A 22,815-nucleotide genomic window follows, 5' to 3' on the forward strand; every position below is an offset into this window, starting at 1 on the left:
AATATGGGGCTGATACCTAAACCAGGAAGAGTTAAAACAGAGAAAGAAAATTATAGACCTATCTCTCTGATGAATATAGATGCAAAAATCTTAAATAAAATTTTAGCATAGCAATTACAACAAGTTATCACTAGAATAATACATTATGATCAAGTAGGATTTATCCCAGGAATGCAGGGTTGGTTAAGTATTTGGAAAACTGTTTAGTATATTTAATTACATCAACAACATACCTATCAGAAACCATATGATCATATCAATAGATTCTGATAAAACTTTTGATAAAATACAGCACCCATTCCTAATAAAAATAATAAAGAGTGTAGGAATAAATGGTTTTTTCCTTAGAATAATAAGCAGTATCTATCTTGAAATCATCAAGCATTATATACAACGGGGATAGGCTTGAGGCATTCCTGATTAAATCAGGGGTGAAACAAGGATGGCCATTATCACCACTACTATTCAATTTCATTTTAGAAATGTTAGCCTCAGCAATAAGAGAAGAAAAAGAAATTGAAGGAATTAGAATAGGGAAGGAGGAGACAAAAGTCTTACTCTTTGCAGATGACTGACATGCAGATGACATACAACCTTGTATACCTAGAGAATCCCCAAAAAAATCATCTAAAAACTACTAGAAATAATTAGCAATTTTAGCAAAGTAACAGGATATAAATATGTATATATATATAATATATATAAAATAAACCCTCAACATTTCTATATATGACTAGCAAGATACAGCAGAAAAAGATAGAAAGAGAAATCCCATTCAAAGTAACCTCAGACAAAATGAAATATCTGGGAGTCAACTTGCCAAGGCAGACTCAAAACCTTTTTGAAAACAATTACAAAACTCTTCTCACACAAATAAAATCAAATTTAAATACCTGGGCAAACATCAACTGTTCATGGATAGGTCAAGCTAATATAATAAAAATGAAAGTTCTACCAAAACTAAACTACTTGTTTAGCGCCCTACCAATAAAAATTCCAACAAATTACTTTAATGAATTAGAAAAGGTTGTAAGTAAATTTATATGAAGAAATAAAAAGTCAAGAATTTCCAGGGATTCAATGAAAAAAAGTGCAAAAGAAGGTGGCTTAGCTTTACCAGATCTAAAATTATATTATAAAGCATCAGTCCTCAAAACTGCCTAGTATTGGCTAAGAAATAGAGTCTTGGATCAGTGAAATAGACTAGGTGCAATAGCAGGAAATGATTATAATATTCTGCTGTTTGATAAACCCAAAGAGTCCATCTATTGGGATAAAAACTCTCTCCTCGATAAAAAATTGTTGGGAAAATTGGAAGTTAGTATAGAAGAAATTTAGATTAGACCAACACCTCACACCCTATACCAAAATAAGATCCAAATGGATATAGGATTTAGACATAAAGAGCAATATTATAAACAAACTAGAATATCAAGGTCTTTTACATGTCAGATCTATGGAAAGGGAAACAGTTTATGACCAAAGGAGAGATAGAGAACATCATTCAAAACAAACTAGATAATTTTGACTACATTAAATTAAAAAGCTTTAGCACAGAAAAACCACTGTAACCAAGATCAAAAGAAATGTAGGAAATTGGGAAACAATCTTTATAACTAGTATTTCTGACAAAGGATTCATTTCTAAAATATACAGAGAACTGAGTCAAATTTTCAAAAAAAAACAAGCCATTCTCCAAATGACAAATGGTCAAAGGATATGCAAAGGCAATTTATAGCTGAGGAAATCAAAGCGATCCATAGTCATGAAAAATTGCTCCAAATCATTACTTATTAGAGAAATGCAAATTAAAGCATTGCTGAGATACCACCTCACACCTCTCAGACTGGCCAATATGACCAGAAAGGACAATGTTGGAAGGGATACCAGAAATCTGGGACACTAATACATTATTGGTGGAGCTGTGAACTCATTCAACTTTTTCTGAAGAGCAATTGGGGATTATACCCAAAGGGCAACAAAAATGTGCATACCCTTTGACCCAGCAATGCACTACTGGGTCTATACCATGAAGAGATGATGAAAAAACACTAAAAATATCACTTATACAAAAATATTTATAGCAACCCTGTTTGTGGTGGCAAAAAATTTGGAAATTAAGTGAATGTCCTTCAATTGGGAAATGGCTTAACAAACTGTGGTATATGTATATCATGGAACACTATTGTTCTATTAGAAACCAGGAGGGATGGGAATTCAGGGAAGCCTGGAAAGATTTGCATGAACTGATGCTGAGTGAGATGAGTAGAACCAGAAAAACACTGTACACCCTAACAGCAACATGGGGTTGATGATCAACCTTGATGGACTTGCTCATCCCTTCTGTGCAACAACCAGGGACAATTTTGTACTAACTGCAATGGAGAATACCATCTATATCCAGAGAAAGAATTATGGACTTTGAACATAGACCAAAGACTATTACCATCAAATTAGGGGGGAAAAAGCATTATATTATTATGTAATTTTACTATCTCATACTTTAGTTTTCTTCCTTAAGAATATGATTTCTCTGTCATCACATTCAACTGAGATCAACGTATAACATGGAACCAATGTAAACACTAACAGAATGCCTTTTGTGGGGGTGGGGGTGGGGGGAGGGAAGCAAGAATGGGGGGAAAATTATAAAACTCAAAATAAATGAAATCTTTCTTTAAAAAAGAAAAGAAAGAAAAGAAATATACTTTTGTATACTTCAAATTTATAATAGGAATTATATTTCTTGGCTTTTCAAAAGATGGGTTAGGAACTTGAAGGAAGGAGATAATTTGAAACTGTAAGCAAAAATTAGAGATAAAAATAAAAAAGACTGAAGGCAGGGATTGTCCTTTTTTTAAAATTTGTTTCCCTAGCACTTAGCATATTTCCTGTCATATTTTAGTCACTTAATAAATTTTAATTGACTGACTGATTCTCATTAAAAAATATTTCTTCAGGGGCAGCTAGGTGGTGTAGTGAATAAAGCACCGGCCTTGGAGTCAGGAGTACCTGGGTTCAAATCCAGTCTTAGACACTTAATAATTACCTAGCTGTGTGGCCTTGGGCAAGCCACTTAACCCCATTTGCCTTGCAAAAAAAAAAAAACCTAAAAAAATTTCCTCAGATGACTTTTTCTTCTAATGCTAATCTCAGTGATTTTATCTGAACAAAAATTTCAATTTTATATAATCAAAATTGTCTTTTGTATCACCTACAATATCCTTTTTCTGATCAAAAACTTTTTCCTTTTCTTTAACTGTGAAAAATAGTTCCTTCTTTTCTTCTAGTTTTTGATCTTGAATCCATTCAGAGCTCATTATAGTACAGTATAGTATAGTTTTCTGACACTGATAGGTTTTCTTTACTATACCATTCTACATGTTATGCTTTATTGTTCTTATTTCCCAACCCTTGTATACAATTTTCTCCAGGTGCTCATGATTCTTCTGCTACTCCCATTTGTCTCACTTATTATGGAAAAAAGTATATGATAATCTATTGGTTTATAGGGTTTAGAGTTGGAAGAGACCTTAAAAATGATTTAGTGCAGTTCTCCTATTTTATGGATGACTAAATGGAGAGCCAGAGAAGTTAGCTGTTACATATACTTTCAAAATATTCTGCTCCTTATGTTGCATCATTTGCCAGACTCTAAATGCAGACATTTACAAAATTTGGATAAGGCTTCATCCCAAATTACTGTGTGTATGCAGGGATGAGGGGAAGGAAGAATCTTCTCTTTGGGGACCATTCTATCTCTTTTTTTTTTTATCCATTCCCTACTTCCATAGCATAAGGGAGCAGGAATTGCTTTTGGCCCCTGATTACTTGATGGGCCTTAAAAGATGTCACGACCCCACTCCCCCCCCCCCCCCAATTCACAAGACAAATCAAATTTCTTCTCTCTGACTCTCCTTCCTAGTCCTATGTTTTTAGACAATGATTCCAAATATTTTAGGTTTTATTGCATGGATAATCAATGTACCAGGAAGCAGTAAAGTTGTAAAGTTTAGGATTAGGAGCTATGTCAACTCCCAGCTAGCCTGTTGCTTTGATATCCTGAATAGGAGATTAAAATAGCACTTTTATCCCTACTTGGTCACCATGTGTCCATGGTGCTTCTATTTATTTTTTATTTAATTTTTACTGATTATAGGTGAATGAATATTCTGAGATAAGAATACCTAAGTCACTAATGAGACCAGGATACTTATCACAGTTGGACCTACTGGCAACTAAAATTTGTAGCAGCAATTCTCAGGGTGGTGGTAGCAATAAAAGTACATATATATATATATATATATATATATATATATATATATATATATATATATGATAGTGACCAATTAATAAAGTTAAGTATTTTTCATCAGGAATTTTTGCTTCTAAATTGCCTGGCTATATTTAAGAGGATGGCCTTAGGTGTTTCTCAGGTAAAAATCAAGGGCCTTCTGTGGGCTCTATGTTTTTCCTGCAAGATTTTACATAGATTCTATTGTGAAAGGGGAATATAGAAAGATCCTACCAAGAGGAGAAAGGCCTTAAATATTAACAAATCTATAATCATACATGCATATGTTTTGATGAATGATAAAGCATTTTTAAATGCTGACTATATGCCAGATATACCAATTCATCTGTATTCCCTAGTGAGGAAAGATGGTGCTTTTTTAGTCGCAAATTTCTAGGAAGCAACCATTATAAGAAGTGTTTTAGAAACAACTATCCTGACACAGTTTAATGGGCCCTTCAGCAAATTCTTTTTTTTTAAAAGCATTTTACCTTTTTTTTTTTTTTTTTTTTTTTTTTTACAGAAGGAAGGACCATAGAATGTTTCTGAGAACAATGTTCAATGATTGCATTCTGACATGAGTGACAAAACCAAAGATGGAATCTTCAGCTGCTGCAGTCACTTCAAAAGGAAATCTGGTCACACTTGGGAAGCATGCTCTAGAGCTCCAGAGAGGCCTGCAACGGACTTGGAGCCTCAGGAACTGTCCAGGCAGAGAAACTTGGTTGCCTCTGAGAAGACTTTCCCTTCTGCTTCAGATGGATACATCCCAAGCACTAGGCCTGATGGAGATTTAGAGACAAACACAGAGCCGTTCTAACTGCCAGGGATTTGAGTTACTCAGGAAAAGCAGCTCCCTTTTCCCTTCTGTGTGAGCTTTCTTGTGCTGAAGCCATCTGTTTTCCAAATAATACTGAATACAACTTTCAAACTCTTTTGGAGTGTAATTGTAAACTTGAATGGGAACAAAGGGGTCTAGGTTATCAAAACCTTCCTTTCCTAGCAAGTCCTGGGGCAGATAGGCAGCTCTGGGTTTAAAGAATGAACCAGTCTGGCTCAGACTCAGCACAATAGCCCCTCGATGCCAATCATTAGTCATCATTTTCTTCAAATTATGAACAAGTGTCAGTTCCTCTGGGGAAGCCAGGCTTTTGTCTTCTTTTTTCAGTGTGGTTCTCCTCCAGAGAGCATTGACACCATCCACTGCCACCAGAAGGCCGAAGCAACCTGAAGAACTTTGCCTGTTTTAGCTCTTTCATCACAATCCTGACAGCATCACTGGCATTTTTTCACTCAGTTAGACCCTGCTCAACAACTTCTCCAAGGGGTCTACCCTTCTCAATGCTTTCCCGTTTGTTCCAGATGTACTTTTGTTGGATTTTGATCTGATTCAGGAATCGCTCATTTGAGGTTCTGAAATTCTTTAGCCAAGTCGAAGCTTTCAGAGGTTGATCATAACGTTCTTTGTTGTAGGTAGACTGCAGAAGATCCCGACAATTTTTCACCCAGCAGTGAGCATCTGGAACACACAATTTCAGCCAGTTCTGTTTTGCACAGAAATGAACTTCATGGCAAAGAGAAAGAGTTTTTCCTGTGCCCTTTTCTCCATAGAGGACATATCGGATAGCAGGGGTGGCAAAGTTTGTATTTTTCAAAGTAGTTCAAGAGCTCGAGGGCTGGCTCCCGTACCATTAGGCAGGCTTCATTGAAGGTCTTCGCATTCCATAACAAGGGGGCAGTCCATGTGGGAAAATAGTCTTCAGTTCCTCTTAGGGGACTGCTGTAGTGCTGACACAGGTGCTGATCTCCGTGCTTGGCCGGGTTTCTCTCCTGATTTCGAGAAATGGCTCTTGATTTCTCATCTGGAACCTGGGCATCCAAACTGACAGCAATGCTTGGTGATGCCCTACTGTCCACATGCAGAAGGCATACTGGGTCCAACTTATGACTCTTGGAGACCAACTTTATCACCTTTCTCAGCATCATTCCCGCGGTCCCAGCGGCGGCAGAAGCGAGCCCCGCACCGCTGCCTCCAGCCGCCCGCAGCTCAGGGGGCGACGACACGTCCTCTGCCCACTCGGCCGGGCCCGCGAGGCGGCGGGAGCAGAGCGGCCGCCGACGCCGCGACGGGGTTCAACTTTTCAGCAAATTCTTTATAATGATTTTTTCATTTACATTTTGCTGTGGTCATTATGGATAATGGCTTCCTTGGTTCAGTTTAGTTCATTTTGCATCAAATTTAAAAAAATACTGTCCCAACTCACTGCCTCTATCTCCTAACTTTCATTATTTTTGTGAGTTGGGGGAGATCCACTGCCTTCTCTCCAGTTTTCTTCCCTCCCAAGCTATGGGTTGAGGGAAGAGTTGTGTGGCTTCAGTATAGAGTGAAAGCACTGTAAACAAGGAGGTTTGGGGCAAAGGTATTTAACATTTAATCAAGAACTTTGGGGGAGTCAGGTAGATTTTGAGTCAAAAGATCATCTAATCAACTCCATAATTTTAATAGATAAGGAAACTGGGTTCTATCAAGGGATGACTTTGCCAGAGGTACTTAGTGTTAGTAACTGAGCCAGGATTGGGACAAATTATCCTGAATTTTAATTTTATGTTCTATTCTGTATACCTCACTTCTTCCTTGTCCCCTCTCCCAGCCTCATGTAATCTGAGTTAATAGACCACTTTTACAAATGAAATAAAAACTTGTATTTTGATGACTCTTTAAGATTTAAAGGGTGATTTTCTCATAGCCCTCTGTGAAGTGTTGCAAATTTTATTGTCCATATTTTACAGATCAGGAAACAGAGACCCAGAGAGATGAGGAAAATTGAAGACATACCTTTATAGTACATACAATGAATGTCAGACCCAAGAGTTAAACCTTGTTTAAGTTCAAGTTCAGGTCACTTGAAGCAGGACACCTTGGAAATTGGCCAAACACCAAAGCTTGTTCACCCCATTAGTGTAGCTATGGAATAGCCCAGTGTTCTGTAAGTCCTCTGTAATTAGACCTAGAAGGGACTTTAGAATGTGGAATATGAAAATTTGAAGTACCCTATGAACAAAGCCCATAAAGCATTTGAGCTAAGAGAAAAGTCCACTTTTGGATCTCAGAGGTTTTTTAGAACATTGACTAATATTCTATGTTATGCATTCTGAGGGCCCTATCCAGCACAGAATTTGGAATATTAGTGCTGGAATGGGTCTAGGAATACAGGTCTGACATTTCAATTTTTGTAATCTAAGATACTTTCCATCTATGGAATTCATGGAAAAATAGAGCAATACAGTAGTTTAAGGGGACTCAGAAAATAGTCTGATTGAAGAACATTAGAAAAGGAATCTTGCTGATCACTGAGGTCATGGATGAATGTCTATTTATAATAGAATCTCCTTTATGTTCTTCCAGGATGCAGAATGACACAGCTTCATCTTGTGAGGAGTTAGAGTCAATATACACAGCCTTGCCAAGGACAAAAAGGATGTGGTGAACAGGGGCTCTGTACAGTTTGTTGCCCTTTAGTTTACCAAGAACTTCTTCTCTTGTCTCAAACTAGATCATTTAATAAATCTGGGACACAATAGAAGTGGATCTTTTTTCCTGGGGTTCAGATCCTAACCCACTTATTTTTTTTTTCATCCTGAGACTGTTTCATATCCTTGGAGGAAATCTCCATAGTGCATTCACCTAAAGGTCACTGGGAGGTCATCCCGTAGATTAAAAAAAATCATATGCAATTTGCTTCTATCATAGAAACTTACTTAATTTTTTTGTTTTTATGATTACTCCATATGCTCTTTTCCCCCCTTTCCCATAGAGATATTCCTCAAACAAAGCATTAGAAAAAATGAAAGAGTCCTGTATCTATTTTTAATATTACATAGGTACCAATGTAGCTCAGGCACTGTCCTTCTGTTAATCCTGGAACTTAAGACACAGTCAACCTGCCTCCATTTTGAGTCATGCATTTTTTGTAGATGTAGTTTATAACACTTTTTACACACAAATTACTGATGTTTATATGTAGGAGTTTGTTGCAGCCACTATATTTATATTTCCTTATTGATTTTTGGATGATTGTAATTTTTCCTTAACAATTGTGATGTTTTATGATTTTTTAGCAAGTCATCATCACCAGGTAAGTTAAAATATGGTGAGTTAAAATAACCTTAGAGATTACTTAGATAAATCTGTTATTCTTATTATAAATTATAATAATAAAGGTCTCTTCAAATCTGATGAAGATGATGATAACCTCCTCAATGCTCAAACCAATTTCCAGGTCACTAGGGACAAGGGCAATGGCGAAATTAGGAAATGCTAGTCAGGGTAATGCACAGTGAATGGGACCCTGCACTGAGAGATCATTTAACAGCATTTAAATACAAATAGGAACCTTGAAACATTTTCCAATTAGACTCTGGAAATATAATTGATTGGAATTCTGATGGAATGAAGTCTCCAAGAATCTAAGCAATCAATAGATCTACATAGGGTTGCTCACTGGCTCTGCTCAAAATGGTTATAATAATCTATTCAAATGGAGAATAGTGAAGTGTCCTTTGTATTATTGATCCACAAGAGAACACAATATGTGAGAATACATTGGAAATACTAATCTCCCTCTTTGGGAAATACTTTGGGATGGATAATGCTGCAAGCTAGGGTAACTTAAGAAATAGACTAAAGATATGAATGCTTCTATAATAAATAATTATATCAAAACAGAAACTGGAAACATCTTAAGTGGATTACAAGCAGAAACTTCCTACTGCTTTTTGTTTACAGTGTTCTCATCTCCAAGTTATACAACACTTTGCAGAGAATTATTGGGTAACCATAAAAATTATTTAATTCCTAGACTGAGATGAGATAAAGTAAAAATGGAAACTGAATTACTTAACTATAAAAAAGTAGAAGCTGATGAACCTGTGGGTAATCAAAAACACAAGCTTAAGAAATACTGCCTAATGATGAAACGAGTAACAAAAATCAAATCAATGACTTGAATAATTTTGAAAAAGTGATGGATATTCTTAGAAAAAATTTCAAAGAGCCTTTTCAGTTTTGATGAGATGGATCCAACTTTTTTATATCATAAAAGAAGCATAATTCATAAAAAGCTATTATTTGCTATGACACTCAACAAATGTATTCGTGTATTCTCTCATCATATCTGACAGAAGGAGTAAAGTGATTCAGAAGGGACGGCTAGGTGGCATAGTGGATAAAGCACCGACCTTGGAATCAGGAGTACCTGGGTTCAAATCCAGTCTTGGATACTTAATAATTACCTAGCTGTGTGGCCTTGGGTAAGCCACTTAACTCCCATTTGCCTTGCAAAAACCTTAAAAAAAAAAGCGATTCAGGACTTGCACATTATTGTTGTAGTCATTGTCATTGTATAAACCAAAGAAGGAAAAGTAGGATTATCTAGAAATATACCTAAGAACAGGTACCAAATGCCACCATAATCAATGGGATCTAAAATGACTATTAAAATTCTACAATGCAGCTAGGTGGTGCAGTGGATAGAGCAACAGTCTTGGAGTTAAGAGTACCTGAGTTCAGATCTGGTCTCAGACACTTAATAATTACCTAGCTGTATGGCCTTGGAGAAGCCACTTAATCCCATTTGCCTTGCAAAAACAAAAAACAAAAAACCTAAAACAAAATCTACAGTGATCCTTGCAAATTATATCTGTATCTAGGATTGTGTATTGATAGACATAGCATAAGATTTGAACACTACAGTCTGATGAAAAGCAACAACAGAAAAAAGAAACACAAGATGAAGCCCAGAAAAGAAAAAAATATATTAGAGATTCTTGATTGCTCTTAATTATTAATTAAAAAGTAAAGCTAAAAGATTAAGCTGATGCAAGGGGTGAGTCAAAGCAGTGCACAGAACAATTTATCCTTAATGAGAAGCTCAGTTATAAAGAGAAATAAAGGAATTGGAAGAGAGAGTACCCCTAAAAAGGAAGATTTAAGACATTTCTGGTCATTTATGTGGTTAAAAGAAGTCTAACTCAATACAAATTGGATCAAAGATGAAACAGTAAGTACCGTACATTAAATGCAATGAGCTACAGAACCTTATATCAAGAGAGGTGACCAAAATTTTTTAGCTTCTTGAAAAAATTGGGAAGTATTACAAAAGGTAAATTGCAAATTGTAAAACTGGCTTCATATAAGCTTAATAATAATTGGTTTAAATTCATCACAGGAGTACATGAATGACTAGCAAAGTATTGTAGCAGCTTACTCTTTGATGGAAGCCTTTTTTCCATTTTTCCTAACAGAAGGCATCATATACTTAAAACAAAATTACTAGGGACTCCATCAAATGTAGATCAATTATGTATTTATGTACATGTTTATGGTTTACTATAATGACATGTTGATTATGTCATAGACAAATATTTGTATATTTGTTTGTGTGTATGCGTGTGTGTATGTGTGAAGAAGGGTATGGTAAAAAGTTCCAGGAATATAAAGAAAAACTTATTATTCATTTGAACTGGCAGCTAAGTGACAGAGTGAATAGAATGCCAGACCTGATCATAGAAGACTCCTTTTCCTGAGTTCAAATCCAGCTTCAGATATTTACTAGCTGCATGACCCTGGGCAAGTCACTAAACCCTGTATGTTTAAAATTCCTCATCTCTAAAATGAGCTGGAGAAGGAATGACAAACTACTCCAGTATCTTTGTCAAGAAAACCCCAATGGGGTCACAAAGAGTTGGCTACAAGTGAACAATGTTATTGATTTGATGATTATTGAAAATGATAGTGGCAACATTTGCACTGACTTTATTGTGTCTTTAATTAAATCACATAGTCATGTTTTAATCAAATACCAAAAATATATGAACCTGATTCAATCATAGTGTGAATCACTGTTGACACTGGATGTCTACGTGGGAAATTGTTCTCTATTTAAAGCAAACTATGAACAAATGATATCAAGAAAAAAAATGACATGAAATGTGTTGTTCCTCAGTGTTAAATCTTAAATCTTCTCTCATCCATCCAAAATAGAACTGAATCTGAATTTCAGATAAAAAAGGAGCCATTCCAAAATATTGTATTAATTACTTGATTGCTCACATAAAGTTCTATAGTTTCATTGAAGAACATAATAAGTAGCTACTTTTTTTCTTCAGAAATTTGCTCTAATGTCCACAATGTCACAGTGTTTGAGTCTGAATTTGGAACCAAAGAATAGACATTGAAAGCTTTGAGTTTGAAGAAGTGATTGAAGTGATACAGAAATTTTGGTCTTATCTAGGCAAAACACAATAAGTGGAGACAGTATATATATTAAAAGACATTCTGATATCCAGAAGTCAAAGATTAAGGGGGTGTTGCATTTAGAATAATTAAAGCCTACATAATATCACTTCTGAAATATTTTTGGCAAATCAAAATGGGTGACAGTGAATTAGGTATTTTTAATAAAAAATCCATAAATTGTAATAAAATTTAGAGTTCATAACTTCAAGACAGCTATATCAACATGAAAAGTCCCTTGTCAAAAAGGATAGAACACCAGCCTTGGAGTCAGGAGGACCTGAATTCAAATCTTGTCTCAGACATTTAATGTATAACCTTAGGCAAATCACTTAATCCCACTGCCTTGCAAAAAACCCTCACCCCTCCCCTCCCCTTCTCTCCCTTCCCCCTTCCATCTCCCTCCTCTCCCCTCCCACTTTTCCCTCCCCTCCCTCCCCCTCCCCTCTCCTTCCCTTCCTCCTTCCCAACCCTCCCTCCCCTCCCCCTTTCCCTTCTCTCTCCTCTTCTTCCCCTCTCCTCTCCCCTTCCCTCTACTTCCCTCCTTTTTTCTTTTTGTATCCTCTTTTTTCTTTCTTTTGGCTAACCTCTCCTTATCCTCTCTTTCCTTCTACCTCTTCCACTAAAAAAAAAAAGACAAAACCCTTGCAACAGATGTGTATAGTTAAGAAAAACAAATCCCCAAATTGAACTCCACAAATTCACAAATTCATGTTTTAATCTACATCCTAAGTTCATTTCTTTTCTGTCAAAATGGGGGGGGGGGGCAGCATTTTTCATGTCAGGTATCTTGAATCATCCTTAATTATTACATTGATCAAAGTTCTCAAATCTTTCAAAGTTGTTTGTCTTTGCTATGTTGTCAGTTTATAAACCAATAGTATTAAAAAAAAGTCACTGTACCTAAGGCTTATATTTTTTAAACTACACAGAATATTAACATATAATAAAGAGGTGAAGTGGAAGAAGTTACTATCATATGGGAAGCAGATAAGGTACATTTCATTCCTGCTACTAGAGTTGTTTGGAAGATGTTTTCAATAACTCTTCAGAAGATTAGCTCATTTCCTGATAGTTTCACTCAGTGACAAAAAGTCATTTTATCCACTTATCTAATAATTCACTGAATATTCAATGCAAAAAATAGCAGGATAGAGATATCCTCATACATTTTCTTTCTGAACCCCTTCATAAAGACAAAAATGATATACCACCAACTTCAGTGATAATGCTAGCATAGTGGATAACATTATTGATAGTAGATAGTATGCTGGCTTCAAAGTCAACCCAGTGGATGAAAGTTCTAATTTTCAGAATTATAAAATGGGCTGTAATAGATTTGTAAAAATACTCTCACCAAAACAAATTCTAAAACATATAGCCTGTTCTAAAGCAAATGAAGATTGATGAATATTTTCAAGCAAAAAAAAAAAATAGGAGGAATGGGAATTGATATACTTAGAATACATAAAAAATTAAAAAAATACTATGGAAACATTATTTCAAAATAAGTAGGTCTTTTTTTTTTTTAGGTTTTTACTAGGCAGTGGGGTTAAGTGGTTTGCCCAAGCCCACACAGCTAGGTAATTATTAAGTGTCTGAAACCAGATTTGAACCCCGGCACTCCTGACTCCAGGGCCGGTGCTTTATCCACTGTGTCACCTAGCCGCCTCCTCAAAATAAGTAGATCTTACATTACTAGGTAAGAATAAAGACTGATAGCAAGTACATACATTGGAACAGTCAAATGTTACCTAGGGTGTCTTATGATCAGAGGAAACCTGATAAAAGTAATAGGATCCAAAAACATAAGTAAAAGGTTGTGGGGCATTCACTTTAGCTAGCAATATGTCCCCAAAGAATTGTTTAGCAAATTGCCAAATGATGTGGATTTATTTGGTTTATGCAGGTCATGCCTACAACCTATGAGTCTTTGTACTGTGGATTCTTCTCTTTTCCCTCTCTACTACTTCACTTGGTTAACTTATTACCTCATATAGATTCAATGATCATCTCTACACTGATGATCTCAAAAATACTTCTTCAGCCCTAACACTTCTGCTGATCTCTAATCTTTTTTTATTTTTTTAAAATTTATGTACACATTACTAAAATAGTCTTGTTGTAAGAGTAAGCATAATCTCCCTCCCCCTCCTAACCAAAATAGAAAAACCTCACAAAGAATAAAGAAAAAAAAATTGAACCTCAGTCTGTGTTCAGGTACCATCAGCTCTGTCTCTGGGGTGGATCGCATTCTTTATCATTAAGTTCATCAGAGAAGTTGGTTCCATACTTTTTCCCACAGTTGCTATTGCTGATTGTATTTCCTTCTATCTATTCCTCCCCACTACCATTTATTCTATTTTCTCTCTCCTTTCACTTGGTCCCTCCTCAAAATATTCGGCTCTCTCCTGTGCCTTGTATAAATATGCTCCTCCTAACTGCCCTATTAATTGAGATGGTTCATATGAGTTATCAGTATCATCTTCCCATGCAGGAATACAAACAGTTCAACATCATTATTCATCTCATAATTTACCTTCTCATCCATCCTCTCTATGTTTCATTTGAGTCCTGTACTTGGAGATCAAACTTCCTGTTCAGCTCTGGTCATTTTAACAGGAAAATCTGAAAGTCCCCTATTTCCATGTAAAAGGGTAAACACATCATCTGTACAAAAATATTCATAGCAGTCCTGTTTGTGGTAGCAAAGAATTGGGAATCAAGTGAATGTCCATCAATTGTGATATATTTGTACATTATGAAATGCTATTGTTCTATTAGAAACCAGGAGGGAAGGGAATTCAGAGAACTTAACTTCTTTAAGAATTGGATGCTATGCCTCTTTGTGCATATATGCTTAGTATGGATATTATTTCATTGTCTGTGTTGCCTTTTAGCAAGATCTAGTTTCCTTGCTTATTTCTTTTAATTAGATCTATCTTTTTTTATGTTTTTTTCAAGGCAAATGGGGTTAAGAGGCTTTCCCAAGGCCACACAGCTAGGTAATTATTAAGTGTCTGAGACTGGATTTGAACCCAGGTACTCCTGACTCCAGGGCTGGTGCTTTATCCATGTGCCACCTAGCTGCCCCAATTAGATCTATCTTTGCTTTTACTTTGTCTGAGATAAGAATTACTACCTAAACTTTTTAAAACTTCAAATGAAACATAATATATTCAGCTCCAACTGTTGCTCTGTGTGTCTCTTTGTTCCAAGTGCATTTCTTGTAAACAACATTATTGTAGGATTCTGAATTTTGATTCACTCTGTTATCCACTTCCATTTTATGGGAGAGTTCATCCCATTCATATTCACAATTATGATTACTGTTTTATTTCCTTGCATCATATGTTTCCTCCTATTTGTTCTTTTTCTCCTTTTACCCTTTCTATCCTCACCAGTTCTTTTGTCTGTTGCTTCCCATGACCTGTCCTCCCTTCTCTTACTCCCTCCTTTCATCCCTTTACTCAGTCTCCTCCCCTCTTACTTCTTTGATAGATTTGATAGGTAGAAACTGATATGCAACTGCCTATGTATGTTATTCCCTCTTTGAACCAACACTGATGAGATTAAGGTTCAAGGCTGCCTATCACCTACCCTCCCATATTTCCCTCCACTATAACAGGCCTTTTGTACCTTTTCATGTGAAATAATTTACTCTATTTTATCTATCCCTTCCTTCATAATTCACTATAGTCTTTTTCATCCTTTATTTTTCATGTAATTTATTCAAATTCACCTTTATTCTCTATTCTTTTCAGCTATACTGTTAGTGATACTTTTAAAAAGAATTATAATTATGATCTTCCTATGTAGAAATGTAAACAGTTTAGCTCCAGTGAATCCTTTATGTTGTCTTTTTTCCTTTTTCCTTGCTTTGCTTTTCATGTGTCTTGATATTGGAGATCAAATTTTTGGTTTAATTTTGGTCTTCTCCTTATGAAAGCTTGAAAGTCTTCTGATTTATTGAATGACCATTTCCCCCCCCCCCCCTTGATATATTATGCTTAATTTTCCTGGGTAGGTGATTCTCTGTGGTAGTCCTTCTTCCTTTGCCCTATGGAATATCATATTCCATGATCTCTGATCTTTTAATGTTGCAGCTGGATAATCCTAATTGTGACTTCCTAATATTTAAATAGTTTCTTTCTGACCACTTGCAGGATTTTTTCCTTGATCTGATAGTTTGGGAATCTATTTTAGGAGGTGATCAGTGGATTCTTTCAATGTCTATTTTGCCCTCTGGTCCATGGCAATTTTCCTTGATAATTTCCTGAAAGAAATTTCATGTCCTGCTTTTGGTCTAGTTATTCCTTTGAGTATAACTTTCAGGTAGTCCAATGATTCTGCTATTTTCTCTTCTCAATCTATTTTCTAGGACAGGTGTTTTCCCCATTACATATTTTACATTTTCTTCTATTTTTTTCTTTCTTTTTGAATTTATTTGATTGATTCTTGATATCATATAGAGTCATTAGCTTCCACTAGCCCAATTTTAACTTTTAAGGAGTTATTTTCCTCGATTAATATTTGTGCATTCTTTTCCATTTGGTCAATTGTACTTTTGAAGGATTTTTTTATTGTTTTCTTCAATGGATTTTTGTATCTCCTTTTCCATTTGATCAATCATATTTTTAAACAATTATTTTCTTTTTCCTATCTGTTGACTTTTTTCATAAATCTCTTGCATCACTCCCATTTCTTTTCCCCATTTTTCTTCTACCTCTTTCATATGATTTTTAAATTTCTTTTTGAGCTGTTCAGTGAGTTCTTTTTTTCCCCAAGGTCACACAGCTAGGGAATTATTAAGTGTCTGAGGCTGAATTTGAACTCAGGTCCTCCTGACTCCAGGAGTGGTGTATGCCACCTAGTTGCCCCTCTTCAGTGAGTTCTTTCTGGGCTTGAAACCACTTTCCCTTTTTCTTTGGGTTTTTGCCCATAGATATTTTGATATTGCTTTCCTCTTCTGAGTTTGTGTCTTAATCTTCCCACAATCACCACAATAATTTTTATGGTAAGATTCATTTTGTTTCTTTGGTCTTTCCCTCAATTTCTGAGGAGTTTCCCTTTCTTTTAAATTTGATCTCTAGAGGGCAGCTAGGTGGCTCAGTGGATAGAGCACCGGCCCTGGAATCAGGAGTACCTGAGTTCAAATACGGCCCCAGACACTTAATAATTACCTAGCTGTATGGCCTTGGGTAAGCCACTTAACCCCATTGCCTAGCAAAAAACTAAAATAAATAAATAAATAAATTTGATCTCTGCGCCTGGCTTGAAAGGGGCATGGTCTCAGGCTTCTTTTACCAGGGAATGCAGGCCATGGTTATTTACTTGGGACTGAATTGATATTGCCCTGAGGCCCATGGGGGACTGTCATGTCTGGGGCTGCACTGAGTGGGTAGGGTAGCTGGCACTACTGGAAGTTTACCTGGCTCCTAGTGCTTGTATCTAGGGTGTGCTGAGGCTGGTGGGATATTTCTGGGCTTCCCCAGGATATACTGAAGCACAGTGATCTGACTACTGGCTGCTGTCTATTTACTTTGTTACTCATTGGGTTAGTCTCTATATGTTTGCCTGTGGAGATATTGAAGGTCTACTCACTGGAGTTCTCTGTTGACTAAAACATGTGGCAGTTCCCTAAACTGGAATTTGTCTGGTCTGCTTGCTATGGTAGGGCACATAGAGATTTCTGGTGTTGATGCTTGCCAGTTCCAGAGCCCTGGGGCTCAGGATTCACTATTGGTTTGCTTAGAGGGACTTGCTTCCTCTCCTGGACTTCACTCTTCCTTCACCTAAGTGAGACAGACCTTTCCTACTGATCCCCCAAGTTTCCTGGGCTCATAGATTGTTTTGTCCTCGTTCTGTTGGTTCTGCTGATCCAGGATTTGTTTTGGGACACTAATTTATGGTTATTTGGTGATGAAATGGGATTTTTTAATGCTTCTTCCACCATCTTGGCTCTCAGAAGTCTCTTGTCTCATCTTTCTCAGGAGTATTTTGAGTTACGATTGGATGAGTAGATCATATCCAGGCCATGGAGGGACTTGATTGTAGGAGGTAGGAGTTTAAATTTTATTCTGAGCGTAATAGAGAGTTACTGAAGATATATGAGTAAAAGAATGAAACAATTAGTGATACATTAGTAAGATTGCTCAGAAATGTGAGTAGGCTGGATTGGTCAAAGGAAAGATGAGAGGAAGTTTGGTCAGGAAGCTATTGCTATTGTCCAGAAGAGAGGAAATGAGGTGGTGACAATGAAAGTGAAGTGGAGGGAATAGATGTAAGTCATACTGAAGTTATAAAAATGACAGATCTTACTGGGATGTGGTAATGTTTGTTCTTCATTCTCAAAGAAGACCACAACATCAGGGAGGTAATGTCATGACAAGCACATGAAATGGATTTAAGTGAGGGGGTTGTTGTGCTAAGTCACTAACCTCACTTTTTCCTCTAGAACTATCTGGGTCCAGTGACCAGATATCAATCAGGACAACTGGAAATGGCCCTGGATGTGAGGCAATCAGGGTTAAATTACTTGCCCAGGGTCACACAGCTAAGAAGTGGCAAATGTCTGAGGTTGGATTTGAATGCCCATCCTTCTGACTCCAAGGCTAGTGCTCTATTCACTGCTTCATCTAACTGCTGAAGAAATATAGGCATTATAAAAGGTGAAATAGAAATTTTGATTACATTAAATAAAAAAGTTTTGTACATACAAACCAAATGCAAACAAGATTAGAAGGAAAGCAGAAAACTGAAAAACAAACTTTACAGCAAGTGCCTCTGACAAAAGTCTCATTTTTCAAATATATAGAAAACTGAGCCAAATTGAAAAGAAGACAAGCCATTCCCCAGTTGATAAATGGCCAAATGATGTAAACAGGCAGTTTTCAAATGAAGAAATCAAAGCTATCTATTGACATTTGAAGAAATGTTATACATCACTTTTGATTAGATAAATGCAAATTAAAATAACTCTGAAGTACCACCTCACCCTATTGCATTAGCTAATATATTAATTAATACAAAAAAGGAAAAAGTTGGACAGTATGTGGGAAAACTGGGACACTAATGCAGTTTTTTTTAGGTTTTTGCAAGGAAAATGGGGTTAAGTGGTTTGCCCAAGGCCTCACACTTAGGTAATTGTTAAGTGTCTGAGGTCAGATTTGAACTCAGGTATTCCTGACTCCAAGGCCAGTGCTCTATCCACTGTGCCACCTAGCTGCCCTTCACTAATGCATTGTTAGTGGAGTTGTGAACTGATCCATCCATTCTGAAGAGTAATTCAGAACTATGCCCAAAGGGCAACCGAACTATTCATACCTTTGATCCAGTAATACCACTACTTGGTCTATATCCTGAAGAGATCATAAAATGGGGAAAGGACCTACATGTGCAAAAATATTTATAAATAGCCCTTTTCAGGATGGCAAAATATTAGAACTTGAGTGGATGCACATCTGGACCAGGCTACTATTTCACTGGTGTTTCTGTGTTTGTTGTGTGTGTATATGTATGTGTGTGAAGCTTCTTTTCCCCAGGGTCTATTCCATATCTGCCCATCAATCATTTCTTTCGTGTTAGTACTAGGCTACCTTCCCAAGCCTCATCCTGTGGGCTGTAGTGCCCCTTCTCTGAAATCCCAAGTGTGTTTTAGAAAGAATCAAACTGTATCAGATTTCAGAGCACACAGATGATCAATGTACCATGAAGCTTGAAAGGTCAGGATTAGGTACTACTGAAGTTCCCAAACATCCCATCTATTTGCCAAGGATGGAAGCTAGGTCTAGGGAGTTTTTAACCTTTAATGCTTGGTTTGAGGTGCTCAATGAAGTATTTATCTCAAAGAAGAAGGACCCTCATGGCTCTGCTCTCTTTAATGAAAAACAAACATTTTTTTTGCAAGAAGATTAACTGTATCTACAACAAAAACAGTTTCATCTCTTTTTTGTTTCTTTTCCAGGGTCATTTCAGGCTTTCCTCTGTTGTCCTAGCCAGGTCTCTGTGTTAAGTGCTCCAGGACAACCCTGTAGGAAGTTTTAGTTTTTGGAATCATGCTAATAGTTCTCATTTCTTTAGCTACAAAGAGTTTTGCTCACTAAAATCCTATAATGTTGATAGTTCCCCATATAAGGAGAATGAAGATATTTTCCCAGGGCTAAATATCTAATAAGACTAAGATCTGGTATTTTATGACCATAGGTAGTAATAACTGGGATATCAGCCCATATTTCTCCTGACTTTGAGTAAGGTCTACTTTTCACAGGCTGGAAGTCAAGAATTCTAGTTCTGGGTCCTGGGTTCTGCCACTTATTTGATCTTGGACAAATTCCTTCACCAGGATGGTAGTATAAAGAGGAAGAGCAGAGAATCTGCCTTTATACAACTTTTGGAGTCCAATTTTGTCTCCTACCCAAGTCTGGGGGAGGAGCACATTTTGAAAGGAATACCCCACAGATTTTCTAGGGCAATTTTGTGTGTGTGTGTGTGTGTGTGTGTGTGTGTGTGTGTGTGTGTGTGTGTATGTGATAGGCTTCCATTTTAAAAAAGTGCCATAGAGAATGTCACATATGTGTTTTTGAGAAAATTCTCTTTCAGCTCAAAAGGGCTCCATGGTAAAATACATTTAAATTTTCTTTTTTGAAGAAATACTTCTCAAAGATAGATTCCCATTTTATAGAAGGAAATCAGGACCAGAGAGGAAATAAACTTGTCCAAGGTTACGAAGTCAGTCATTATCAGGTCCAGGGCTCTATGAGTCTATCACATATCTCCAGACTCATCCCTTAGCTTTCTCTACTCTTCCTCTTTATACTACCATCCTGATGAAGGAATTTGTCTAAGATCAAGTAAGTGGCAGAACCCAAGACACAGAACTAGGATTCTTGACTTCCAACCTGTGACACAATCTTGAAACAGAGTGATTCTTGCCAGCACAAATGAAGGTATTTTCCTAGAGTGGAAGACTTGCTAGGTCTGACAGAATGGAAAAACATCTCAAGACCTGCACAAAATGGCATTTGTGATGACTCTTTTCATAGCAAGGGCAACAGGGGAAATGGTCGCACTATCTAGGAATATCCTTGAAGATAGATGCCAGATACCACTATGGTTGGGGCAACTAGGGAACACAATGAATAGAATGCTGTGTCTGTAGTCAGGAAGATTCTTTATGAATTTAAATCTGTCCTCAGACATTGATTGACTGTGTGACCCTGGGAAAAATCACTTAACTCTGTTTGCCCCCATTTCCTCTTCTATAAAATGAGCTGGAGAAGAAAATGATAAACTATTCCTGTCTCTTTTCCAAGAGAACTCCAAATGGAATCACAAAGAGTGCAAAACTTAAATGACTGAACAACAACAGTAATCATGGAAAATTGGTTTGAGGAAACAAAGATACTTTCATTGAGTGCATAGATGATATGAATTTGCAAATAAATCCACTTAACCAATTACAAAAAGCAGTCATTTATTTATTTATTTACAATCATTCATAGAATATTAGATATTAATAATGATGACTACATAGAGACATCTTTAGATAATTTCAATATGAACAACATCAAAAAACCTAGTTAATCATCACCATCATTATTATCACCACCATCATCATCATCAATTGAGGAATGACTAAACAAGTTGACAAATGATTGTGATGGGGTTACTATTGTGCTATAAGAAATGATGAGAAGGTTGGTTTCAGAGAAACATGGCAAGACCTAGATCAACTGATGTAAAGTGAGGAGAAGCAGAACTTCATTGTGCATAGTAAAGCAATATTGTAATGATGATCAACTGCATAATGCAACTGATAAATGCAATGATCCAATATAATTCCAAAGGAGTCATGATGAAAAAATGTTATCTAGCTCCAGAGACAACTGATGGTTTGAGTGTAAATTGAAGTGTAATACTCACTCCATTTTTTCTTGTTTTTTAAATATATAATTATTATGGAAATATTTAGCCTGATTTCACACGTATAATTAATATCATACCACTTGCCTTCTCAGTACATATAGGAAGGAGAAAATTTGGAACTCAAAATTTAAAAGAATGTTAAAAATAAGCAAGTAAGAAATTGAAATGTAAAAATTCTTTTAAATCTGAAAAATGAAAAGAAAGTCAATGAGTTGATAACACAGAAGCAGCGATGGAATAAAAGAATTTACACTTGAAATCAAATCATAAGTTCAAATCCTGGATTTATTCATTAGTTAAGTGATATTGAATAAATTACTTCACTTCTCTCATGTCTAATTCATTATGGTCTCCAGTGGAAAATGGGGGTAGTCCTTCCTATCTCATAAGATTGTCCTTGAATAACATGCTTCATAAATATTTGAATGATTTAGTAATGATAGCTACTATTATCTAGGGTAATAACTTTTTGACCTCTCTTTAATTCAACAAGCTACAATCAGTTCATTATCTAATAGTAAGAAACCATTCAAAACCCACTAAAACATGAAATCTCATCTTAGGACTGTAGATTTAGAGCTGGGCATAATATATATATATATATATATATATATATATATATATATATATATATACATATATATATATGTGTGTGTGTGTGTGTGTAAAATATATGTTTATATGTGTATATATTTCTCCCTGTATATATAAATAAACTATAATGTGAACATATTAACATTAACTACTAAAAGCCAGGGTTTCTGGGAGGCAGCATAGTGCACAGTAGAAAGAGTACTGATTGTGGAGTCAAAGGACCTGAAACCAAATCTTAGGTCTTTCATTTATTGTCTTGTGACTTTTGAAGACTGTTAATCTTTCTTGGTTTGAGCTTATTGATTTAGTTACTCATTTATTCATTCATTCATTTGTTCATTCCTTGGTTTTTTTGTTTGACAATTCATTTATCTATCTTGTTCAAACCCTCATTTTTACAGATGAGAAAGAGGATGCTAAGGGGCTTGCCCAGAGTCACTGAGGTAGCAAGGAACAGAGACAGGATTAAGACTTTTTTTCCTGTGTCTCTCTAAATCCGTTTTTCTTTCCATTGTACCATGGATCTTGGCAGGATACTCCATCCCAGGCATCTTCAGCAATATTCAAGTTCCAGGTTTCACTACTCATTGAGTATGATAATTATTTACTTTGGAGACTACTGAGGTCAAACCTAGAGCCAGGACTGGTCATGTGGGCCACTACCTTTCATCCCTCTTAATACTCCCACTATATAAGAGCAACTGCC

At 36.2% G+C, this 22,815-nt stretch overlaps 1 pseudogene; it reads right to left on the reverse strand.

Moving 5' to 3' along the window:
- Window positions 1-5,087: 5,087 nt before the first annotated feature.
- On the reverse strand, window positions 5,088-6,310 carry LOC141517667 (small ribosomal subunit protein mS29 pseudogene; annotated as a pseudogene).
- Window positions 6,311-22,815: the final 16,505 nt, after the last annotated feature.

This window comes from Macrotis lagotis, chromosome 1, assembly GCF_037893015.1.
Source record: "Macrotis lagotis isolate mMagLag1 chromosome 1, bilby.v1.9.chrom.fasta, whole genome shotgun sequence".
NCBI lineage: Eukaryota > Metazoa > Chordata > Mammalia > Peramelemorphia > Peramelidae > Macrotis > Macrotis lagotis.